We start from the raw sequence: 23,722 nt of genomic DNA, 5'->3' as shown, positions 1-23,722 counted from the left end.
AATTTTCAAAGGCCAGCTGAATCATTGCCTTGGACAGGCTACCATCTGAGGTGGAGACGGCTGAAATTGTCCTGGACCAGGCCTTCAGAGTCCATGGTTCTCCAGTGGACATAGTCATGGATCACAGTCTACAATTCACATCATGTGTCTGGAGGACATTTTGAAGGCCATTTGGGGCAACAGCGAGTCTTTCCTCTGGGTTTCACCTACAGTCCAACAGTCGGACAGAATGGATGATGAACCAAGATATGGAACATACCGTAAAGTGCCTGGCCTCTGAAAGACCAGCCAAGTAGAGCAACCATTTGATGTGGGCAAAGGTCACCCACAACACTTTACAGCATTTGGTGCATGGGATGTCCCCTTTCGAAGGCCAATTTTGGTATTCTTTTCCACTTTTCCCTGAGTAGGAGGCCATGTTTGGGGTTTCTGTGACCAAAGATCTCATCTGACGCTGCAAGAAGAAATGGACGGTAGATTTTGTTAGCCTCTATCCAGAAGGCTGAAATAAAATCTAACTGCAAGAGAAGACAGGGACCACTTTTGCAGCCTGGGCAACAGGTACAGCTGTCAACTCAAGATTTGCCTCTCCAGGTGGAGTCTAGTAAATTGGCGCCCAAGTTCATTCAACCCTTCAAGCTTCTCAAAAAGTAAATACTGTACAGTGGCTTACACCTTGCAGCTCCCCAGACCTCCAAGATCAATCCCACTTTCGGTATTTCCAAGTTGGAACCTATGAGTACCAGCCCTTTAGCCCCACCACCATCAGTTCTACAGCCGCCCAGATTTGTTGATGGGGATCAGGTTTTCACTGTAAAAGGAATTCTGGATTTACCAACTTTTTGGGGTGTTTGGTAGTTTCTTTTGGACTGTGAAGGATTCGGACCTGAGGAACGGGGGTGCTGGGTTCCTGAAAGGGACATCTTGAATCCAACTCTCATCCATGACTACCATCATCGTCTCCCTGAGCAGCCAGGGCCATTAGGAATTGGCTAATTGGCTGTGGGGCGGTGGGGGGTACTGTCCTAGCACATATCCAACCACGCCATCTTCTGGCGTTTAGACACTCTGACTCCCCGGATCATGGATAGCTGGCGTGGTCCCTTTAAAAGATCAGGACTGTCCTGCTAATTGGCAGTCATGTTTTGGGTACCAAATATGGAGTATTTAAAGAGCACTTGAACTGAGGTTTGATGCTCAATCATAAGCCTAACTAGAGATATCATCTAATGTTCTGTTTTTGCTCAGTTCTGGTTCCATCTTTATACCATGTCTCGAGTCCAGACCCTGCTACTCCAGCACTTGGGTCCAATCCATCCTTGTCAAGGTCTCTCATCACAAGGAAAGTGTGCAACAGAATAATAACCATATTTAAAGCCTTAAATTATGAGATGATGTGTGGTTGCATAAACTTATACTCTCTTCAGTTTAGAAGTTTAATCATCATTTCAATTAGATGGTTTAAAAAGTTAATGGGATTCTAAAGAATTAAAGAAAAAGGGGTAATTTCCTCTTCAAACAAAGATGTATATGAAAATATTGGAAAGCAGTGCCTGAAACAAGCAGACTACTGACTGACTGACAATAGATGAAAGGTGGAAGAATCAGAATTGGGTTTATTATCACCAACATACTGTATATCCTGAAATCTGTTAACTTAGCGGCAGCGGTACAATGCAAAACATGAGAATATAGAAAATAAATAAATCAATTACAGTAAGTATGCATGTGTGTATTTATTAAATAAAAAATGGTGCAGAAACAGAAATAATAAAAATGAGGTAGTGTTCATGGGTTCAATGTCTATTTAGGAATCAAATGGCAGAGGGGAAGAAGCTGTTCCTGAATCACTGAGTGTGTGCCTTGGTGGGAACACACCTGAAATACTTGTGTAGTTTTGACCTCCGTGTCTGTGAAAGGATGTTCTTACAATGGAGGTGATACAGCATAGGTTCAACAGGCTGATTTGCAGATTAGCAGGACTAATGTATGAAGAGACATTGGGTCAATTGGATTACATTTACCAGAGTTTAGAAGAATGAGAGGGAATTTCATCAAACTATACAATCCTGGGCAGACTAGATGCAGGAAGAACGTTCCCAGTTATGGGAAAGTCCAGGACCAGGAGTATCAACCTCAAGTTGTGGGGTATACTCTTTAGGATGGAGCTAAGGGAAAGATTCTTCACCCAAAGAGTAATTCTCTACGATAGTAGATAGTTGAAGAAAAGTCACTGAATATATTCAAAGAGAAGTTAGAAATAATTCCATTTATGCTAAGTAGGTCGGAAGATTGGGGAGAAAGCAGAAACAGGGTAATGAATCTGGATAATCTACCATGTTATATTGAATGGCAGAGAAGACTCAAAGGGCTCATGGGTCAATCCTCTTATTTTCTATGTCTCGGTGAAGTAAGCTGCAATACAAGGTGGATCAAACACAAATCCCATTTAAGTTCCACTTACTCCACCAGCTGCATAATTTATTAAATGGGTATAAGAAATAAATCTAATAAATTGCTGCACTGCCTCTGATTCATATTCCAGTATTATTCATTGCTATTTTGATGACTCCAATAGTTTTGTAATAAGTAACAATAAACATTTATCACAATATTCAACTCAACTACAGCACAAGGCATTTATTTAGAATACATCTGTTGACAGGATGAGTTAGTCCAGCCACAGATCACTTGGTATTTCTGCTTTATTTCCGATGTTTGACTTTTGAATGCATTGCATTTACAATATGTCAATTGTTAATGTAAAATGCTTTGCTCTGAACTTCTAATAATCAGGATACAACACCAGAAAGATCAAAAATAGATTGAATAAAGGCCAACAAAGCAATAAGTAATATTTCAAGTGTGATATTAGTTAAGTCATGGAGACAGTCATGATCATCATATGAGACCAATTTGCTACTATCAATTTCATATTATGCAAAGGTTTGAAGATTACCTCATAAGATATCTATATTAGGAGCTAAGTTTCATTCTGAGAGATACCAGAGGTTCAATTGACTATTATACATGTCTTATAATTGAGAATTTCACTGACATGACATATTGAAATGTATACTAACTCCTTTCAAAGTGGCAATTCTAAAATAATGATCTCTTGTTCCTGATTCCCAACCAGGAAAGAGTTTCTCCCTTTTCAATCTATGAATACATTTCAGTACTATTTTCTTGTCCAGTATTCCAAGTCAGTTCAACTGATATCACTACTCCACAAACCACATGAAATACGTTTATTTCTGCATACTAATCCTAAGGGAAACTTCAACAATATCCTCCCAACTCATACTACTCTCAGCGGTGATCAAAAAAAAACCTCCATAACATCTCCTAAGGATCACATTAGTAACACGTATGCATTCCAGTTGTATTCCAAAGGTGAAATTTTGTTCACACTACAGCACATGGATTGTTTATATCCTAAGCAATCTTTGGCCATACATTTTTCTAACAACCATTACATTCTAAATCTTTCCTTACCAAATATTTTGGGAGTAGTTACCTTAAAAAATATGTTTTTCTTTAAAGTTTATTTCAAATAACAAATCAGACCAGAAGGGAAATAGCAAGTGCTTTAACAACCTTAGAAGGCAAACGATAATTAAAGAAAAGAGCAATTGTTAGGAATAGAGCTGATATTAAGGAAACGTGAATTAGAAGCAGGTGTAGGCCACTCAGCCCTTCAGTCTGTTACACTTTTTAATTGAATCTGAACTGATTGTAAGGAGTGGAGCGATAGTTTAATTGAATTCATGTTTTAAAAATATTCTTTCAATGACAGTGTTTGGATTGGATTTTGGCTCAGTTTAGGAAAACACATGGTTCACTTGAATTGGTTGAGAAAAGGCAGATCGAAACATTTTCTTTGATATAAACATACAAAATTTGTTGGAACATAATATTTGCTGAAGTTTCTTCAGTCAAAAATGCTTCAGTAAAAATCAACATGGCCCCAAACTTCCTTGAAAATTAAGCCAGATCACATTATATATTCAGAGGAAGGATTTCCTCAACCGTACTTAACCACCAACAATCTATCTTATCTACCTACTCCCTACAGTGTCAATGACACCAAGAGAAAGGAACAAGAATCGACGATCTAAAAACCAAACTTCTGTTTTCTCAGTTCAAAATAAAGTTGCCATGGGTCTGAAAGAATGGTCACACAAAGATGAGGTACATTTGCCGACTGCAAGAACATGCAAACCCCCATGAAGGAAGCGGCCTGCTACTGAAAGTGAATTAACCCCTGAACAAAATGTTGAAAGCAGTAGTCACACCCTAATATAAGGGTTGGGAGTGTCAGAGGGGTGCACGTTGATAGATGGGCACGAGATCTTTCTGAGTGTTAGTGTTTCCAATTTCATGATCATATGACGCAGGCATGTGTTGAAGTTGGTTCAACAGCAGGTCTAAGTTCAAAGTTCAAAATAAATTTATTATCAAAGTACGTACTCTACGTGTCACCATATACTAACCTGAGATTCATTTTCATGCAGGCTTTCACAGAAGGACAATGAAATGCAAGCAAATCAATTAAAAGCTACTCACAAACAGAGACTGACAAACAACCAATATGCAGAAGAAGACAAATTGGACAAATACAAAAAATGAGAAGGAAAAGAATTAATAAATACTTGGAACATGAGTTGTAGAGTCCTTGAAAGTGAACCTATGGTTGTGGAATAGGTTCAGTGTTGAGGTGAATGTGGTTGTAGACACTGGTTGAGGAGCCTGGCAGTTGAAGGGTAATGACTGGTCCTGAACCTGGTGATGTGAAAGCTATATAGTTCCCAATAGCAGCAGTGAGAAGAGAGCATGTCTTGGCTGGTGGGGGTCCCTGGTAATGAATGCTGCTTTCCCGCACCAGTGTTTCATGCAGCTGTTCTCAATGAAGGGGAGGGTTTTACTCATGGTGGACTGAGCCGTGTCCATTATTTTTTGAAGTATTTTTTATTCAAAGGCATTGGTGTATACAGCCAGACTGTATCACAAAATTTTAGATGTCATGCTGAATCTCCACAAACTCCTAAGGAAGTAGAAGCACAGCTGTGCTTTCTTTGTAATTGCACTTACATACTGGACCCAGGACAGGTCTGAACATTAAGTTGCTGACCCTCTCCACCCTGATTTCCAATGAGAACAGGCTCAGAAACCTTTGGTTTTCTTCTCCAAGCTCCAGACCACTTTGATCCTCTGCAATTTTCCTACTGCTGAAACAGGTCTACAGCAGATCCCTACTCCAATCTTTCCCTTTCAGGGTTCTTTTGAAGATCCTGACCTGGAGTTACACACTGACTATGGTTCCTTATGGGAATGGGACCCGCTCTCGGGGTTTCACGACTGGCTGTTAATCGATGTGCCATGGGCATGGCCCAAGAGCTTTGCTCACCTTTGGAGGTTTGAGATCTCATGGCTCTGGTGACAGGTGGATCGAAGGTCAGTGTCCTGGCAGGAGATCAGTGTGTCGTGGGAGTCAGAAGATCTAAGGCTGTGTGCCCAGAGATCTGAAATCATTGGGCATAGAGCCTGAAAAAAGCGACATAATGGACTTTTACCATGGTAAACCAGCAAGTTGTTTGTTATGTCTCCCTTCTCATTGTGAAACAGAGACATCTCTTTCTTCCTTATTAGGGAGAAAGAGAGAGAGCCTGTGATATGTCGAACACTGGGTGAATGAGTAGTCTTTGGGGTACTACAAGTCTGTGTCTTTGCTGTTGCTTTGCTCATGCTCGGTGACGGGTGCCGGTGCTTTTATTTTGCCGGTGGGGGGGGAGGGGGGATCATTGCTTGCTACCGCTTATGCGTGGAAGGGAGAGGAGCTGGGACGGGACTTTGAGGTTCTAACATTTAACTGTCATTCATTCTTTGGGGCACTCCTCTGTTTTCGTGGATGTTTGCGAAGTGAAGGCATTTCAGGATGTATATTGTATACATTTCTCTGCCATTAAATGTACCTTTGAAACCTTTGAGCAGAAGAGGCAATGCCCCAAGAGCATGTGCCGCCAGGATGAGGGGCAGCTAAAATCCCACTGTTACTGAAATCTGAATGTTTTCCTGGTATAATAAGATGGGCTCTTGACCTCACAATCAAACTAATTATGACTTTACACCTTATTGTCTACTTGCACTGCACTATTTCCATAACTGTAACACTGACCTGCGATGTGCCCTCTCTGTAATGGTAACACTTCATTCTGCATTCTGTCATTGGTTTACCTCAGCACACTGCCGTAATAAATTGATCTCTATGACCCAGTGTGCACAAGTTTTGCACTGTACCTCAGTACATGAGACAATAAGAAACCAGTTTACCATTCAAAATATGTACCACAACAACAAAGTGATAAGTCACTTTTGATCCCTGGCACTGTCTTCTTTCATTAGGCACCATTACCTGTTGTCATTTATTGACTCCTGCCTATCAGCCTATCTTAGATATTCCCTTTCATTCCCACCACCCCCCCCCCCCCCACCGCCCATCATCACTTTCTCTGAAGCTTGCAACTTGATTTATTTCATGCTATTTTTGGTCCCAATTAAGCTGTTATGGACCCTTATCATTCACTCATTTTGTCTCTTCATAAACGCTTCTTGACCTACTGAATTTTTCCAGTATTTTGCCACTTTATTTCACCCTTACATTTTCAATAGTTTTATTTTCTTCAGGAAAGTTCCGGAAGCTGTCACCAGCTCATCCAGGATATTTTCGTCACCTAAAAGAACCAGAAATATAGAATATAAAATGAACAAAACTATTCTGCTTCATTACTATTAGGCTTCAGATGGAGAATGGTGTTCAGTTCTGGGCACTGCATTTTACCAAAAACTTCCAGCCCTTGGAAGCGGTTCTGAAGAGATCTGCAAAAAATCACTAAGATGACAGCTGTTCTGGAGAAATGGAGTCTTCAGAGAGAAAAGGATGAAGAGGAGATTTGCTGGAGGTATTCAGAATCACGTATGTTCGTGATAGATTAAATAAGGGGAGCATTTCTAATGAGTATCTGGTTGAGAACCCAGAGCACAAATTAATGGTGTTCCACAAAACAGAGCTATTTCTTTAGTACATATTCTGAGTTGTGCTCTAATTAATTTTTATTTGTCCTCAAAGTAAAAAATTTAAAGGTGTACCAGAAACACAAGGAACAAAAGAGAGTTAAGAATTTAAAACAGGGGTTCCACAGACCTCTTGCTTAATGGTATTTGTCCATGGCGTAAAAATGGTTGAGAATCCCTGATTTAAAATAACTAATATCACGAGGGAAAAATCATTAGGAAAACTACTGAGACAAATCTTTCTGGTCTGGTGGTCTGCATTTAGAGTCCCAAAAGCAGCAACTGCAGAGTTAGTGGATGCATGATTGTCATCTCGCACAAATTCCTGTGATTCTGGAAAGGTCCTAGCAGATCAAAAAGCAGCAAATGTAATGCTGCTATTAAGGCCATAAGGCATAGGTGCAGAATTAGGCCATCTGGCCTATCAAGTCTGCTCTGCCATTCAATCATGGCTGATCCTTTTTTTTAATCTCCTCCTCAACCCCAGTTCCCAGCCTTTTCCCCATAACCCTTGATGCCATGTCCCATCAAGACCCTATCGATCTCTGCCTTAAATACACCCAATGACCTGGCCTCCACAGCTGCAAGTGGCAATAAATTCCAAAATTCCCCACCCTTTGGCTAAATAAGTTGCTCTGCATCTCTGTTTTGAAAGGGTGCCCCTACATCCTAAGGCTGTGTCATCTTGTCCTAAACTCTCCCACTATGGGAAACATCCTTTCCACATCTACTCTGTCTCGGCCTTTCAACATTCTAAAGGCTTCAATGAGATCCCTCACATCCTTGTGAACTCCAGCGAGTACATACCCAGAGCCATTAAACATTCCTTGTATGATAACACTTTAATTACTGGAATCTTCCTTGTGAATCTCCTCTGGACCTTCTCCAATGCCAACATATCTTTTCTAAGATGAGCGGAACAAAATTGTTCACAATATTCAAGGTGAGGCCTCAGCAGTGCCTTATAAAGCCTCAGCATCACATCCCTGCTCTTGTATTCTAGATCTCTTGAAATGAATGCTAACATGGCATTTGCCTTCCTCACCACTGACTCAACCTGCAAGTTAACCTTCAGGGTGTTCTGCACAAGGACTCCCAAGCCCCTCTAGATCTCAGATTTTTGTATTTTCTCCCCATTTAGAAAATAGTCTGCACATTTATTTCTACTACCAAAGAGCATGACCATATATTGTCCAATATTGTATTTCATTTGCCACTTTCTTGCCCATTCTCCTAATCTAAGTCCTTCTGCATCTTACCTATTTCCTCAACACTACCTGCCCCTCCACAATCTTCGAATCATCTGTAAACTTGACAACAAAGCCATCTATTCCATCATCTATATCACTCATATACAGCATAAAAAGAAGCAGTCCCAACACTGACCCTTGCGGAACATGCTGGCAGCCAATTAAGAAGAAAGGGAAAACGAAAACAGGGATATTATTAGCCAGTTAGTCTAAGATTAGTTTTCAGGAAAATACTAAAATCTGTTAATAGAGGTGATAAGCAAACATTTGAAATAAACATTAAATAATTAGATAGAATCAATGTGATTTTATAAAATGGAAATTTTCTATAATTTGCAATTCATTCCTTCTACAATACTAAATCAGTCTAAACTATGTTAGAACATAATGACACTATAATATTTATTTTCTACTGAGTTTAACAAATGTATCTGTGCCCTTTAAGGATATAACCAGCTGGACAAATAAAATGGAACAGTCAGATGTAGTAAATTTAGATTTCAAAAAGCATTCAATTGTACTGCATGAACACAGATTTATGGTTAATGAGCATGGATAGAGATTTGACTAATCGTCTGAAAACAAAGTGTTGAAATAAGCAGGTCATCCTCAGGTTGGCAAACAGCAGATTGTAGGGTTCTTGGGCATTTTGCAGTCGACATTAATAATTCATTAATAGATGAGGGTATAAGAATGGACAGGTAACTGGGAAGTAAGTTATGCATGGAACTCAATGCAAAGTCACACAAATAGATTAAACAAGTTGGTAAAGCATAATAAATTGATTATAAGTTTAAGCTTATCTAGTTTGAGAAGAGGAATAGAAATCTAAGTAGTGTGACATTAAATGTTTGTCTTTTGAAAAAAAAACAGGCTGTTCTCATAAAAGAAACACAGAAAATTAGCACCAGATATAGCAAGTAACTAAAAGGAAAATATTGGCCTTTATTTTGAAGTGTGCAGAAGACAAGAAACTCTTGCCTTCGATAATATGACTAAATATTGAACGTTACATCCAAATCACAATCAAGTTTATTATCTCTGACTTAAGTGTCAATGAAATTTGTTGTTTGTGGCAGCAGTACAGTGTAAAAGCATAAAAATGACTATATATTACAAAATAAATTATATTAAAGAGGGCAGTGATGAGGTAGTAATCTCAGATTCATGGACCATTCAGATGGCGGAGGGGAAAGAGGTTGATTGTGGGTCTTTTGACACCTATACCTCCTCCCCAGTGGTCATAACAAAAAACAGCATGTCCTAGGTGGAGAGGGTCCTTTGTAACCGATGCCACTTTTATTGAGGCACGGCCTTTTGAAGATGTCCTCAATGGGGGTGTAGTATTGTGCCCAAATGGAGATTACTGAGTCTACAATCTGCTGCAAGCTCTTATGATCCTATACATTGAAGCTTCCATACCAGACTGTAATGCAACCAGTCAGAAAGATCTGCACTGAAAAATCTATAGAAATTTGCAAGAGACTGTGCTGACATACCAAATCTCATCAAGTCTCTAATAAAGCTGATCTACTGCTGTGCCTTCTTCATGATTACATCAACATGTTGGGCACAAAATAGACCCTGTGAGATGTTGATGCCCAGGAACTTAAAGTTGCTCACAATTTTCACCGCTGACACCTCAGTGAGAGCTGGCGTATGCTCTCCTCACTTCCCCTTCGTGAATCCCACAATCAATTCCTTGGCCTTGCTGATGTTGAGTGCAAAGTTCTTGTGCAACACCACTCAACCAGCCAAACTGTCACATTCCTGTACGCCCCTGAGATTTTACCAACAACAACACTATCGTCTACAAAATTATATGCTTAACTACACAGTCATGAGTGTAGTGAGAGAGAGAAGAATAGTGGGCTGAGCACACATTGTTGAGGTGCGTCTGTGCCGATTATCAGTGAGGAGGACATATTATTACCAATCCACACCGACTGAGGTCTCCTAGTGAGGAAGTCAAGGTGCACCACAGTTGCAGAGGGAAATACAGAAATCCAGGTTTTGAAGCTTGTAAATGAGCACTGAGGACGATGGTATTGAACACTGAGCTGTAAAGTGATAAACCACAGACTGATTTGTGTTTTGCTCTTGTCTCACTGCTCCAAAGCAAAATGGAGAACCAGAGAGATTGTGTCCATTGTGTACCTGTTGAGGTGGAAGGTAGATTGCCACAGGTCCAGGTCCTTGCTCAGGCAGAAGTTAATTTTAACCATAAACATACACTCGAAGATTTCATCACAGTAGACGTGAATGCAACTAGGTAAAAATCATCGCAGCAGCTCCCCTGTTCTCCCAGGCACTGGAATGATTGATGCCCTTTTGAAGTGGATGGGAATCTCTGACTGCAGCAGAGAGAGATGAAAATATCCTTAAACTCTCCAGAGGTCAGCACAGGTTTAGAGCACTCTGCCAGGTATGCCATTGGGACCTGTCACTTTGTGAAGAGTCACCCTCTTGAAGGATGTTCTGGCATCCGCCTCCAAGAAAGAGATCACAAATTTTCCAAATACTGTAGGGATTTGCACAGGAGGAATGTTATTTTCTACTCATTTCAGCACATGCATAAAGGACATTGATGTCATCAGGGAGTGAAGAATCACTGCCATCTATGTTTATTTTACAGCAAATAGCACGCAAACCCTGTCACAGTAGTTGTGCATCCAGTTGTGTCTCTCACATCACACAGAATTTCCTTTATGCTCTCACAATGGCCTTCAATAGGTCATACCTGTCCTCCTTGACAGGTTCTGGATCTAACAGTCAGTGGATTGTGTATCTCCTGGTTCATCCATGGTTTGGGAAAATTTGCTATGTCCTCATCCACACAGGTCTTAATGAAATCACTCATGGCAGTGGCATATTTATTCAATTCAAAGATGAATTCCTGAACATGGTCCAGTCCACTGATTCAAAGCCATCCTGTAAATGCTCTCTTGCCTCCTTTGACAGCACCTTCACTGTCCTCATCACTAGTACAGTGGTCCTCGATCTCGATCTCTATACTGCTCGATCTCGATCTCTATACTCCTCGATCTCGATCTCGATCTCTATACTGCTCAATCTCGATCTCTATACTCCTTGATCTCGATCTCGATCTCTATACTCCTCGATCTCGACCTCGATTTCTATACTCCTCGATCTCGATCTCTATACTCCTCGATCTCGATCTCTATACTCCTCGATCTCGACCTCGATTTCTATACTCCTCGATCTCGATCTCTATACTCCTCGATCTCAATCTCTATACTCCTCGATCTCGATCTCTATACTGCTCGATCTCGATCTCTATACTCCTCGATCTCGATCTCTATACTCCTCGATCTCGATCTCTATACTCCTTGATCTCGATCTCTATACTCCTGGATCTCGATCTCTATACTGCTTGATCTCGATCTGTATACTCCTCGATCTCGATCTCTATACTCCTCGATCTCGATCTCTATACTGCTCGATCTCAATCTCTATACTCCTCGATCTCGATCTCTATACTCCTCGATCTCGATCTCTATACTCCTTGATCTCTATACTGCTCGATCTCGATCTCTATACTCCTCGATCTCGATCTCTATACTCCTTGATCTCGATCTCTATACTCCTGGATCTCGATCTCTATACTGCTTGATCTCGATCTGTATACTCCTCGATCTCGATCTCTATACTCCTCGATCTCGATCTCTATACTGCTCGATCTCAATCTCTATACTCCTCGATCTCGATCTCTATACTCCTCGATCTCGATCTCTATACTCCTTGATCTCTATACTGCTCGATCTCGATCTCTATACTCCTCGATCTCGATCTCTATACTCCTCGATCTCGCTCTATACTCCTCGATCTCGATCTCTATACTGCTCGATCTCGATCTCTATACTCCTCGATCTCGATCTCTATACTCCTCGATCTCGATCTCTATACTCCTCGATCTCGATCTCTATGCTCCTCGATCTCTATCTCTATACTCCTTGATCTCAACCTCGATTTCTATACTCATCGATCTCGACCTCGATTTCTATACTCCTCGATCTTGATCTCTATACTCCTCGATCTCGATCTCTATACTGCTCGATCTCGATCTCTATACTGCTCGATCTCGATACTCCTCGATCTTGATCTCTATACTCTTCGATCTCGATCTCTATACTGCTCGATCTCGATCTCTATACTCCTCGATCTCGATCTCGATCTCTATACTGCTCGATCTCGATCTCTATACTGCTCGATCTCGATCTCTATACTGCTCGATCTCAATCTTTATACTCCTCGATCTCGATCTCTATACTCCTCGATCTCTATACTGCTCGATCTCGATCTCTATACTGCTCGATCTCGATCTCTATGCTCCTCGATCTCTATACTCCTCGATCTCTATACTCCTTGATCTCTATACTGCTCGATCTTGATCTCTATACTCCTCGATCTCGATCTCTATACTCCTCGATCTCGATCTCTATACTCCTCGATCTCGATCTCTATACTGCTCGATCTCGATCTCTATACTCCTCGATCTCGATCTCTATACTCCTCGATCTCGATCTCTATACTCCTCGATCTTGATCTCTATACTCCTCGATCTCGAACTCTATGCTCCTCGATCTCTATACTCCTCGATCTCGATCTCTATACTCCTCGATCTCGATCTCTATGCTCCTCGATCTCTATGCTCCTCGATCTCGATCTCTATACTCCTCGATCTTGATCTCTATACTGCTCGATCTCGATCTCTATACTGCTCGATCTCGATCTCGATCTCTATACTGCTCGATCTCGATCTCTATACTCCTCGATCTCGATCTCTATACTCCTCGATCTCAATCTCTATGCTCCTCGATCTCGATCTCTATGCTCCTCGATCTCGATCTCTATACTCCTCGATCTCGATCTCTATACTGCTCGATCTCGATCTCGATCTCTATACTGCTCGATCTCAATCTCTATACTCCTCGATCTCGATCTCTATACTCCTCGATCTCGATCTCTATGCTCCTCGATCTCGATCTCTATGCTCCTCGATCTCGATCTCTATACTCCTCGATCTCGGTCTCTATACTCCTCGATCTCGGTCTCTATACTCCTCGATCTCGATCTCTATACTGCTCGATCTCGATCTCTATACTGGTCAATCTCTATACTCCTCGATCTCGATCTCTATACTCCTCGATCTTGATCTCTATACTGCTCGATCTCAATCTTGATCTCTATACTGCTCGATCTCGATCTCTATACTCCTTGATCTCGAAATCTATACTCCTCGATCTCGATCTCTATGCTCCTCGATCTCGATCTCTATACTCCTCGATCTCGATCTCTATGCTCCTTGATCTCGATCTCTATACTGCTCAATCTCAATCTCTATACTGCTCGATCTCAATCTCTATACTCCTCGATCTTGATCTCTATACTCCTCGACCTCAATCTCTATACTCGATCTTGATCTCTATACTCCTCGATCTCGATCTCTATACTGCTCGATCTCGATCTCTATACTGCTCGATCTCAATCTCTATACTCCTCGATCTTGATCTCTATACTCCTCGATCTCGATCTCTATACTCCTCGATCTCAATCTCTATACTCCTCGATCTCTATACTCCTCGATCTCGATCTCTATACTCCTCGATCTTGATCTCTATACTGCTCGATCTCAATCTTGATCTCTATACTGCTCGATCTTGATCTCTATACTCCTCGATCTCAACCTCGATTTCTATACTCCTCGATCTCAATCTCTATACTGCTCGATCTCGATCTCTATACTCCTCGATCTCGATCTCTATACTCCTCGATCTCAATCTCTATACTGCTCGATCTCGATCTCTATACTCCTCGATCTCAATCTCTATACTCCTCGATCTTGATCTCTATACTCCTCGATCTCGATCTCTATACTGCTCGATCTCGATCTCTATACTGCTCGATCTCGATCTCTATACTGCTCGATCTCAATCTCTATACTCCTCGATCTCTATACTCCTCGATCTCGATCTCTATACTCCTCGATCTTGATCTCTATACTGCTCGATCTCGATCTCTATACTCCTTGATCTCGATCTCTATACTCCTCGATCTCAATCTCTATACTCCTCGATCTCAACCTCGATTTCTATACTCCTCGATCTTGATCTCTATACTCCTCGATCTCGATCTCTATACTCCTCAATTTCTATACGCCTCGATCTCTATACTGCTCGATCTCGATCTCTATACTCCTCGATCTCGATCTCTATACTCCTCGATCTCGATCTCTATACTCCTCGATCTTGATCTCGATCTCGATCTCTATGCTCCTCGATCTCGATCTCTATACTCCTCGATCTCGATCTCTATACTGCTCGATCTCGATCTCTATACTCCTCGATCTTGATCTCGATCTCTATACTGCTCGATCTCAAACTCTATACTCCTCGATCTCGATCTCTATACTCCTTGATCTGGATCTCTATGCTCCTTGATCTCGATCTCTATACTCCTCGATCTCGATCTCTATACTGCTCGATCTCGATCTCTATACTCCTCGATCTCGATCTCTATACTCCTCGATCTCAATCTCTATACTGCTCGATCTCGATCTCTATACTCCTCGATCTCAATCTCTATACTCCTCGATCTTGATCTCTATACTCCTCGATCTCGATCTCTATACTGCTCGATCTCGATCTCTATACTGCTCGATCTCAATCTTTATACTCCTCGATCTCGATCTCTATACTCCTCGATCTCTATACTGCTCGATCTCGATCTCTATACTGCTCGATCTCGATCTCTATACTGCTCGATCTCGATCTCTATACTGCTCGATCTCAATCTCTATACTCCTCGATCTCAATCTCTATACTCCCGGTTGGAGCACAGCCAGGTGAAGGATGGCACAGTAAGCATTCTTGATGGTGGGGTAACAGTGATTGAGTGTGCTGGCTGCTCTGCAGGCCCATTTGATCGCCATATTTAAGAAAGTGCACAGAGGCAATGCAATGAGAGCTCACTAGACTGACCTCTAGAATAAGAGAATGGCCTATAAGGAAGGATTGATCAAAACAAAAGTTTAAAGAAGGGAAAGTGACTTCCTTGAAACATTTAAGGGGCTTGACATGCTGGATGTTTTTCCAGGCGATGGAGTCTAGGACATGGCCTCAGAAGAGAGCTTTGACACTTAACACAGGGAAAAGGAGAAATTTCTTCTCTCAAAGCAAGAAGTTTTGTAATTCTCCACTTTAGAGAACATTGAGTCATTAGGCATTTTCAGGGTTGAGATAGATATATTTTTCAACAACAGGGTTAGAAGTCAGAGAAAGAAGGCAAGTTTGATGCCCAAAGCTCAGGTCAGTCACAATCACTGATGAGATGGAGCAAGCTCAAGATTGCATGTAGCCTACTTCTACATGTACCAACTGTAGTGTTCTCAAAAACCCAAATAAAAATTGGACAAGTCCTTAAGAGAGCTGTCCAGATTAAAATATGCTTTGTGACATTCACAAATTATTGTGTTTTGCTAAAGTTACTTTGATGATTTACAGGAGTACCATGAAACACTAATTCTTCTGTAAACAACACTGAAAGACATATAAGGGCAAAATATAAAGACTGCCTGCAATTCCTCATCTTAATGTTCTATGTTATTTATGCTGTGCATTCTTCCTGCAGGCTTAATCCATCTAGATTAGTTTCCTGCACCTCTTACTAACATTCCACCCAAAAGTAACATCACCAAAGGATGACTAACTGGTTGTACTGCTAAATTTGGCCCACTGCAAACTGGTTGGCATGTTAATTTATATAGTTGCATAGTAACAGTCACTGATATTTATAATAAACACTACCATCCCTTCAAACTTACCTCCAATTTCCAAAACCAATGTCTCTGTATCTCCCTCTGCAACTGGATCCTTGACTTCCTCATCAGCAGACCTCAGTCGGTTCAGATTGGTAGCAACATCTCCTCACTGACTATCAACAAGGGTGCACCTCAAGCCTGTGTATTTAGCTCCTACTCTATTCCTTTATACCCACAAATGTGTGGCTAAGCACAGCTTCAATACTATCTACAAATTTGCCACTAGCACTACTATTGTTGGCTGAGTTGTGGATGGCAATGAGTCAGTGTACAGTAATGAGACAGAGCATCTGTTGAGTGGCACTGAAATAAAATCTCACACTTAATGGTAACAAAACATCAGAGCTAATTGCTCACTTGAGAAAGGGGAAGTCGGGAAACCACATGCCACTTGTCATTGGCAGGCCAGAAGCAGAGAGATTTGGCAGCTTCAAATTTCAGGGGTATGGAGTTCTCAGAAGACTTGTTCAATGCCTCTGCTTCTCAGAGCTTAATGAAATTTGACATATCACCAAATATTCCAACAATCTGCTACAAAAGCATTGTTGAAAGTATTCTAATTGATTGCATCATGGCTTGTTACAGCAGTTCCAAATCGCAGGAGTACAAGAGGCTGCAAACAGTAGTGAGCACAGTCTCATCCATCAATGGCATTTCCTCCTGACCTTTGAGAGCACCTTCAGGAGGTGCTACCTCAGGAATCCCCACCCTCTGGCTCATGCCCTCTCCTCACTGCAAGGAGTATAAAAGCCTGAAGTTACACACCAGCAGGTTCAGGAACAACTACTTTCCTACAAACAACAGAATCAGTTTATTGTGCTTGATACTAGTCATGAAATGTGTTGTTTTGTAGCAGCAGTACAGTGCAGACATTACAAATTACTATAAGTTAAAATAAATAAATAAATAAATAAATAGACAGACTGATAGATAGATAGTGAAAAAGAAGAATAGCAAAATAGTGTCCATAGGTTCATGGGCCACTCAGAAATCTGATGACAGATGAAAAGGAGTTGTTCCTAAGACACTGAGTGTGGGTCTTCAGGTTTCTATATCTCCTCACTGATGGAAGTAATGAGAAGAGAGCAGGGAGAGGTCCTTAGTTGTGGGTACCATGCTCCTGAGACAACTCCTTTTAAAGATGGGGTCCTGATTGTTGAAACAACGTCATCCTACCTGAGCAATGGAACACTACAGACCATTTCTTGCACCTGCTCTTTTCTTCTCTCTCATCACCGTCTTGTATAATTTATGTATAATTTATATTCTGGATGTTGTCTGTAGTCACTGCACCTGACTATGACGCTGGTCAAACAAATCTCTCACTGTACCCATACCTATGCATATGAAAATGGAATTGACTTGGCTTGCATCTACTACACTATTGCTGAGGATTGGTATTATATTGTACACATTCACATCTTTACTGTTTCATTTTCTGTAAAGATAGGTTAAATTGCCAGTGTCCAGAAAAATACTCTTGGTCTAAGCATTCCTTCCCATGAGTGGCTCTGTCAGTGGAGATGCAGTGACTTCAATAAGACTTTAAACCAAAATTAATTGACATTGCCCTTAAGAAGTTTTCTAACTGCAGCTGTTCATGCTTTATGTCATTCTGGATGAAAGGAGGCACCACAGGGTGATGAAAAGCCAGTGCAGTCTGATTAATCACATTTGCCAAGATGCCATTTACCATATCTGTAGACTTCGTTGCACATGCGTATCAGTGAGCGCAGGCATCTGCCTTGAAAGTAGTTAGGTCAATAGGGATCTAGTCATTGTTTCTGAAGATTTAAACAACTGATAATGTTAAAGTACATTAGGAGCAAGAAAATAGCCAGGGAGTGGGTCTCTCTAGGAACCAAAACTGGTGTGCAACCAAGGGATGTGGGATAGTCCAAAACATTTTTAATCTATAAGTAGGAGGACATGGAAGATAGTGATTTCAGGGAGGAGTACATGGATACTGTAGGATCTGTTGTGAATCTGTGGAATTCATTGCCACAGGTAGCTGTGGAGGCCAATTATTGGGTATACTTAAAGCAGAGGTTGATAGACCCTTAAGTATCTTTAAGACCCTTAAGTCAGGGCTGAAGGGATAGGGAAGAAGGCTGAAGATCGGGGCTGAGAAGAAATATGGATCAGCCGATATGAATTGATGGAGCAGACTCAATGGGCCAGATGGTTTAATTCTGCTTCTATATCTTATGGCCCTGTGGTCTTATGGATAATGTGGTTCAGACTGGCACTAAGAAGGAGATATTAGTTATTATGGGAAACACATTATGAGACCCTATATAGATTTCAGAAGAGGAGGTGTTTGCTGGCTTGAGACAAATTAGGGTGGATAAATCCCCAGGGCCTGCCAAGGTGTTCTCTGGTACCCTGTGGGAGGCAACTGGGTCACCGACAGAGAACTTTGCATCTTTATTTGCCAGAAGTTAGTTGTCAGAAAACTGGAGGATAGGTAAAGTTGTTCCTTTATTTAAGAAGGGTAGTGGGGATAAGCCAGTTAACTATAGATGAGTGAGTCTGATATAGATGGCAACCAAATTCTATAGAAAACCCTAAAGGATAGAATTCATGTACATTTGAAAAGACAGGAGCTGATCAGGGATAGACAGTAAGGCTTTGTTTGAGGAGGTCTTGCTTAACTAATCTGATTCATATTTTTAAGGAGGTAAACAGAAAACTGATGAAGGCAGTGGAGAAATTTTACTTATTTATTTACTGATATTGAGATACATCATGGGAACAGGCCTTTTGGCCCAATGACCCATACATCCATGTGACCAATTAACCTACTAACCCGTACGTCTTTGGAATGAGGGAGGAAGCCAGAGCAGCTGGAGTTAAATCCATGCAGTTCCAGGGAGAATGTACAAATTCCTTACAGACATCAGCAGAATTGAACATGGATCACTGGTCCAAAGGTTCAAAAGACTCACTTATTATTAAAGTATGTATCCTCATACATTCGGCTTCTCCAGATAGCCACGAAACAAAGAAGGAACATGAAAGTCATTCAGAGAGAAACATCAGACCCACCCCTGCTCAAGATGAAGAGCAGCATCTCGAGCGTAATCGTATTACACTAACCGCTACACTACTGCGTCGGACTAGTGAAGTCCATATAGACAAGATGTTTGCCATGTGGATTTTATTGAGACAGTTGATAATGTCCCACATTAAGCTGATGCGGAATGTTAACACACATGAGATCCAATGCGAGCTGGCTGATAGGATCCAAAACTGATTCGGTGATAGGAGGTTAAGTTTAGTGAAGGAAGGATGCTTTACTTGATGATGTCTATGAGCATGTTGTACCACATGGATAAATGTTATGACCTTGTTATTTATGATATATAGTAACAGCTTGTGATATTATGTACATTAATCAGTTGAAGGACATGTGATTGTTGTTGTGAATGACACAGAAGATGGCTGTGCTATGAATAGCAAGGAGAGTCCAAGGCTACAGCAGGATATCAATCAGGTGTAAAGTTGGGCAGAGCACTAACAGATGGAATTTAATCCCCACAATACAAGGTGTAGTGTATATACAGTCAATAGTAGAACACTAAGATAAGTTAATGAACAGAGGGACTTTGGGGTTCAGGTTCAAAGTTCCCTTAAATTGGCAACACGGGTAGATTGGGTAGTGAACAAAAAACATATGACATTCTTGCCTTCATAGGTCAAGGCAAAGAACATAAAACTTGGAACATTACGCTGGAACCTTACAAAGTATGAGTTAGACCATATTTGGAGCATTGTATGCAGTTCTGGTCACCACACATAAGAAAGGATGCTGTTGCACTAAAGAGAATGCAGAAGAGATTCAGCAGGACGTTTCACAAATTGGAAGACTTCACATATAGGGAGAGATCAGATAGGCTGGGTTTATTTTTCCTGTGGAGAACAAGGCTGAGAGGTGACCAGATTGAGATATATAAAATTATAGACTGTCAGAGATTTTTCCCATGATAAGGATATCGAAAACAAGTGGACATGACTTAAGGAGAGTGGAAGGGGTTTTAAAAGGGATTTTACAAGACTTTGCTCTTTACACGGAGAGTGCTCCACATCTAGATCACTGTCAGAGGAGGTGGTGGAATCAGATACAATTAAGAAACATATAGACATGCCCTTAAGTAGGCAAGGCATAGAAGAACATAGACATAGTGTTAATAGAAGGAGTTAGTGTATGTAGCCAAAAGGGTTGGCATGGACATATTGGGCTGATAGGCCTGTTTCTGCGCAACATGTCTCTATGATGCAATTTGGCTGTGGAAGGACATCTCACCACATGACTCAAGCATTGACCCCTTGTCCTCCATTTCATCAGTCACCACAATCAAAGAATAGTCCTCAACCATATGCTGGCTGACCTGAGTATTTATATCCACCATTATCTGTTTACATTTCTCACTGTCAAATCTGTAGTATTCTCTATTGAATAGAAATGCTCCCATTACTGAACTCAACCCTATATTGTTAAGTTGCAATCCTAATCTATTATTTTGTATCCTTTCATAAAAACAGATTCAGATCTGCTTGCAAGGTTCAAGATTAACTGACCTACTGTATAAGAGCACGTAAAATACACTTTTACTAACAGTTTTCTTCATTCTCTCAACTAGCTGTGAAAAACTTTGCACCTTTTTCCATGCAGAATATGCATGCATTGTTTACGAGCAAAAACTGTAAGTGATGTTCCTCAGTGCCCACCATTACCGACATGGTATCAAACAAATACAATTGAAGCCTTAAATGAAAAGACTAAGAGCTGCAAATGCTCAACAACTCATGCAGCATCTGTGGAGGAAGAAACCAAGTTAACAGTTTAGTTTGATGGCCTTACACTGAGTGAGAACAATTCAGAACATGAACTTGTATTAAGTCGCTGAGAAGGTGGAGGGAAGGGAAAAACACAGGGAATGTCTTTGATAGGGTGGAGACCAAGAGAGACTAAACTTCACAAACTGGAATGACATCACTTAGAAGCAGGGTGGGGCCAGTGAATGAGTAGCACATGATCTGTCCGATGGAGATATAAACAGAAGGAGATGAATGTACTGTCAGGAAAAACGAAACAACACTGGAATTACAAAGTACAAAATGTTGCAGACACTGGAAATCTGCAATAAAAAAGGGAATGCTGCAAATACTCAGTGGACCCAGCAGCATTTCCAGGGAAGAATCTGATCGTAAAGCAAACAAATTGAAAAATTATATTAATTCAGTATCTCTCTCTACAGATGCTGCTTCTTTGCTTGTGTATTTCTGATTTTTATTGCAGACTTCCAGAAAAAGAGAATTGCTTACTTTTGGACAATTGACACCTTGCCCATACAAGTAAGGAAGAAAGTTCTCAAAACTTCATTGAAAAATAGTAAAATGTAGAGGACTGAATTGAAAATAGAAGTTTTGGTAGAAGAAAATATATTCTTTCCCCACCCCCAAAAAAGTTATTTGAAATAGCTAATGCCCATAGAAGTAGCTGGTGAAGATATTCACATTAAAGTTAATTAGATTTATTCTACGTCTACTGATTAGCTGCAAACTCCTACAGTGCACAAAGCAATACTATATTTTCAGCATTGTGAATGGATGTTTCCAGGAGTGTACAACTAAACCATTATTGAAGTTTTGTATGCAATTTGTGGGAATAAATTAAAGATACAAGATTAAACAAATCAAATTAAATCATGTATTAATGCACCGTAAAGAGTAAATTTTTTTTGAATCTAATTAGCATGTTAAAAAATGTTAATTGATTGAGTTGAAGACAACTTTGACTATTATACCTTTTTACAATAATGGCTGAAATAATTTTCATCAATACCTTTAAGCTGGATGAATGTAAAATCAGTGTAGAAATGAATCATTGTGGCTTATACATCCATAAAAGGTATCAGCTTTCAAGCATTTCCAGCATGAACAAACAGAGCACATTAAATTAAATTATTGACATTTAAGTAAAACATTCCTCAGAAAAATGACAACTTACCACTTCTGCTGTAGATAGCTGCTAACATCAATTGGTTCAAAGCAGAAAATTCAAAGCGGCGGTACTGTGCTGAAATCTAGGGAAGAAGAAACAAGCCAGGAAATCAGGCTCAGTGAGATCTTTGTGTTGCTTTCAACTTTGAGCTTCATGCTCATACACGTTTACTAGAAGTGATAAACCGCAGCTAAGATCCCAACCAATCATTGCACTTGAAGGAACAAGTCTAGCTGCCTGTGCCAAGCTGCACAAATGGTAATAAAATAATGCTCGGAATACCTTTGCATTGCTCAGAGGACACATTCTTAATACCTGAGTTTCCCTTTCAATACATCACCTGATATTTTGAAAGATGTAGCAACTGTAATGCTAATCCTATTATTTCTTTCTTGTTTGTTCAACTCAAAGATATATAAAGACTGGCCCATTCATGCAAAGAGAGGATAATATTTATTATGAAAGCAATATAGCAAAATAAAAATCCTGAACTTTGTGTCTCCCCTCTACCACAATGGACAGAAATCTTGACCACAGCTAATATACTTCCTGCACACACCAATGTTCTTCAGGACAGATCCAGGACAATGATTCCCTGGCCCTGACCGGCTGCTGCAGCAGCCTCCACATCCACAATTTCCAGCAGCTCCAACAACATTCTACACTGAGCACATATTCCACACAGTTCCCCTTTCAGAATCACGAAGGTCTTCTCTTCCATCCCCTCCAACCACTACCCTCTGTCTTTTGACACCCTCACATACAAAGGCAGGGGTACAACATCTGTCCTTTCACCTTTCACCTTTCCTTATCCAAGGACCCACACAGTCATGCCAGGTGAAGCAATCTTGCACATCTTTAAATCCAGTGCATTGTATTTGCTGTCAACAATATCTGGAGAAACCAAACACAGATTGGGTGATCACTTTTCAGAGCACCCACATTTAGTCCACAGGGGTGACCTGAGCTTTCAGTTGCCTGGCACTTTGATTCAGCACTCCATGTCTTTCTGTCTGTGGGTTCCAGTACCGTAATAAGGCCGAACACAGGGGACAGCATTTCATCCTCCATCTGGGCATATTGCAGACTTCTGGACTTCATGCTGAATTTTCTAATGTTAGAAAACTCACTCCATTTTTCTGTCTGTTCCAGAACTGACCATTTCTGTCTGTCATTGTTTTGGCCTGGGTTTTCTTCTTTTGTGTGTATTTTTGGCCTGCTCTGCATAACTCACAGCTGCAATATTACCAATACATTACACAAAGAAGTGTAATCAGTTTTAACTGCAGCTCCAGTCATTCCCCCCACCTCCACGACCTCTGCTGAGGTAACTTGTTTTCTCTCTTTCCCTCTTCTAGTGAAGGCTCCCAGAACTGAAACTTAAGCTGTTTTTCTATCAGTGCTAGTGCCCAGTTGCAAATTAATGGTGATGTAAATTGCTTGAAATTCCATTCCACTTAAGTAAACATCTTCAATTTCTATTCTAATTTTGGTCAATCATTCTACCTATTTTCACTTCTTAGTTTTCTCTGCAATGGCAGCAATCCGTAT

At 40.7% G+C, this 23,722-nt stretch overlaps 1 protein-coding gene across 1 annotated transcript in view; it reads right to left on the bottom strand.

Moving 5' to 3' along the window:
* Positions 1–23,507, bottom strand: part of LOC132404486 (cAMP-specific 3',5'-cyclic phosphodiesterase 4D) — a 416,161-nt gene extending 392,654 nt beyond the window's left edge. The window contains exons 1-2 of the mRNA XM_059988642.1: positions 23,302–23,507; positions 22,178–22,253 (exon numbers count right to left, since the gene is read on the bottom strand). The gene's annotated coding sequence lies outside the window, so the exon portion shown is untranslated. The remainder of the gene's footprint in view (positions 1–22,177; positions 22,254–23,301) is intronic.
* Positions 23,508–23,722: the final 215 nt, after the last annotated feature.

This window comes from Hypanus sabinus, chromosome 14 (assembly GCF_030144855.1).
Source record: "Hypanus sabinus isolate sHypSab1 chromosome 14, sHypSab1.hap1, whole genome shotgun sequence".
Classification (NCBI taxonomy): Eukaryota; Metazoa; Chordata; class Chondrichthyes; order Myliobatiformes; family Dasyatidae; genus Hypanus; species Hypanus sabinus.
This window is presented reverse-complemented; position numbering and strand designations above follow the sequence as displayed.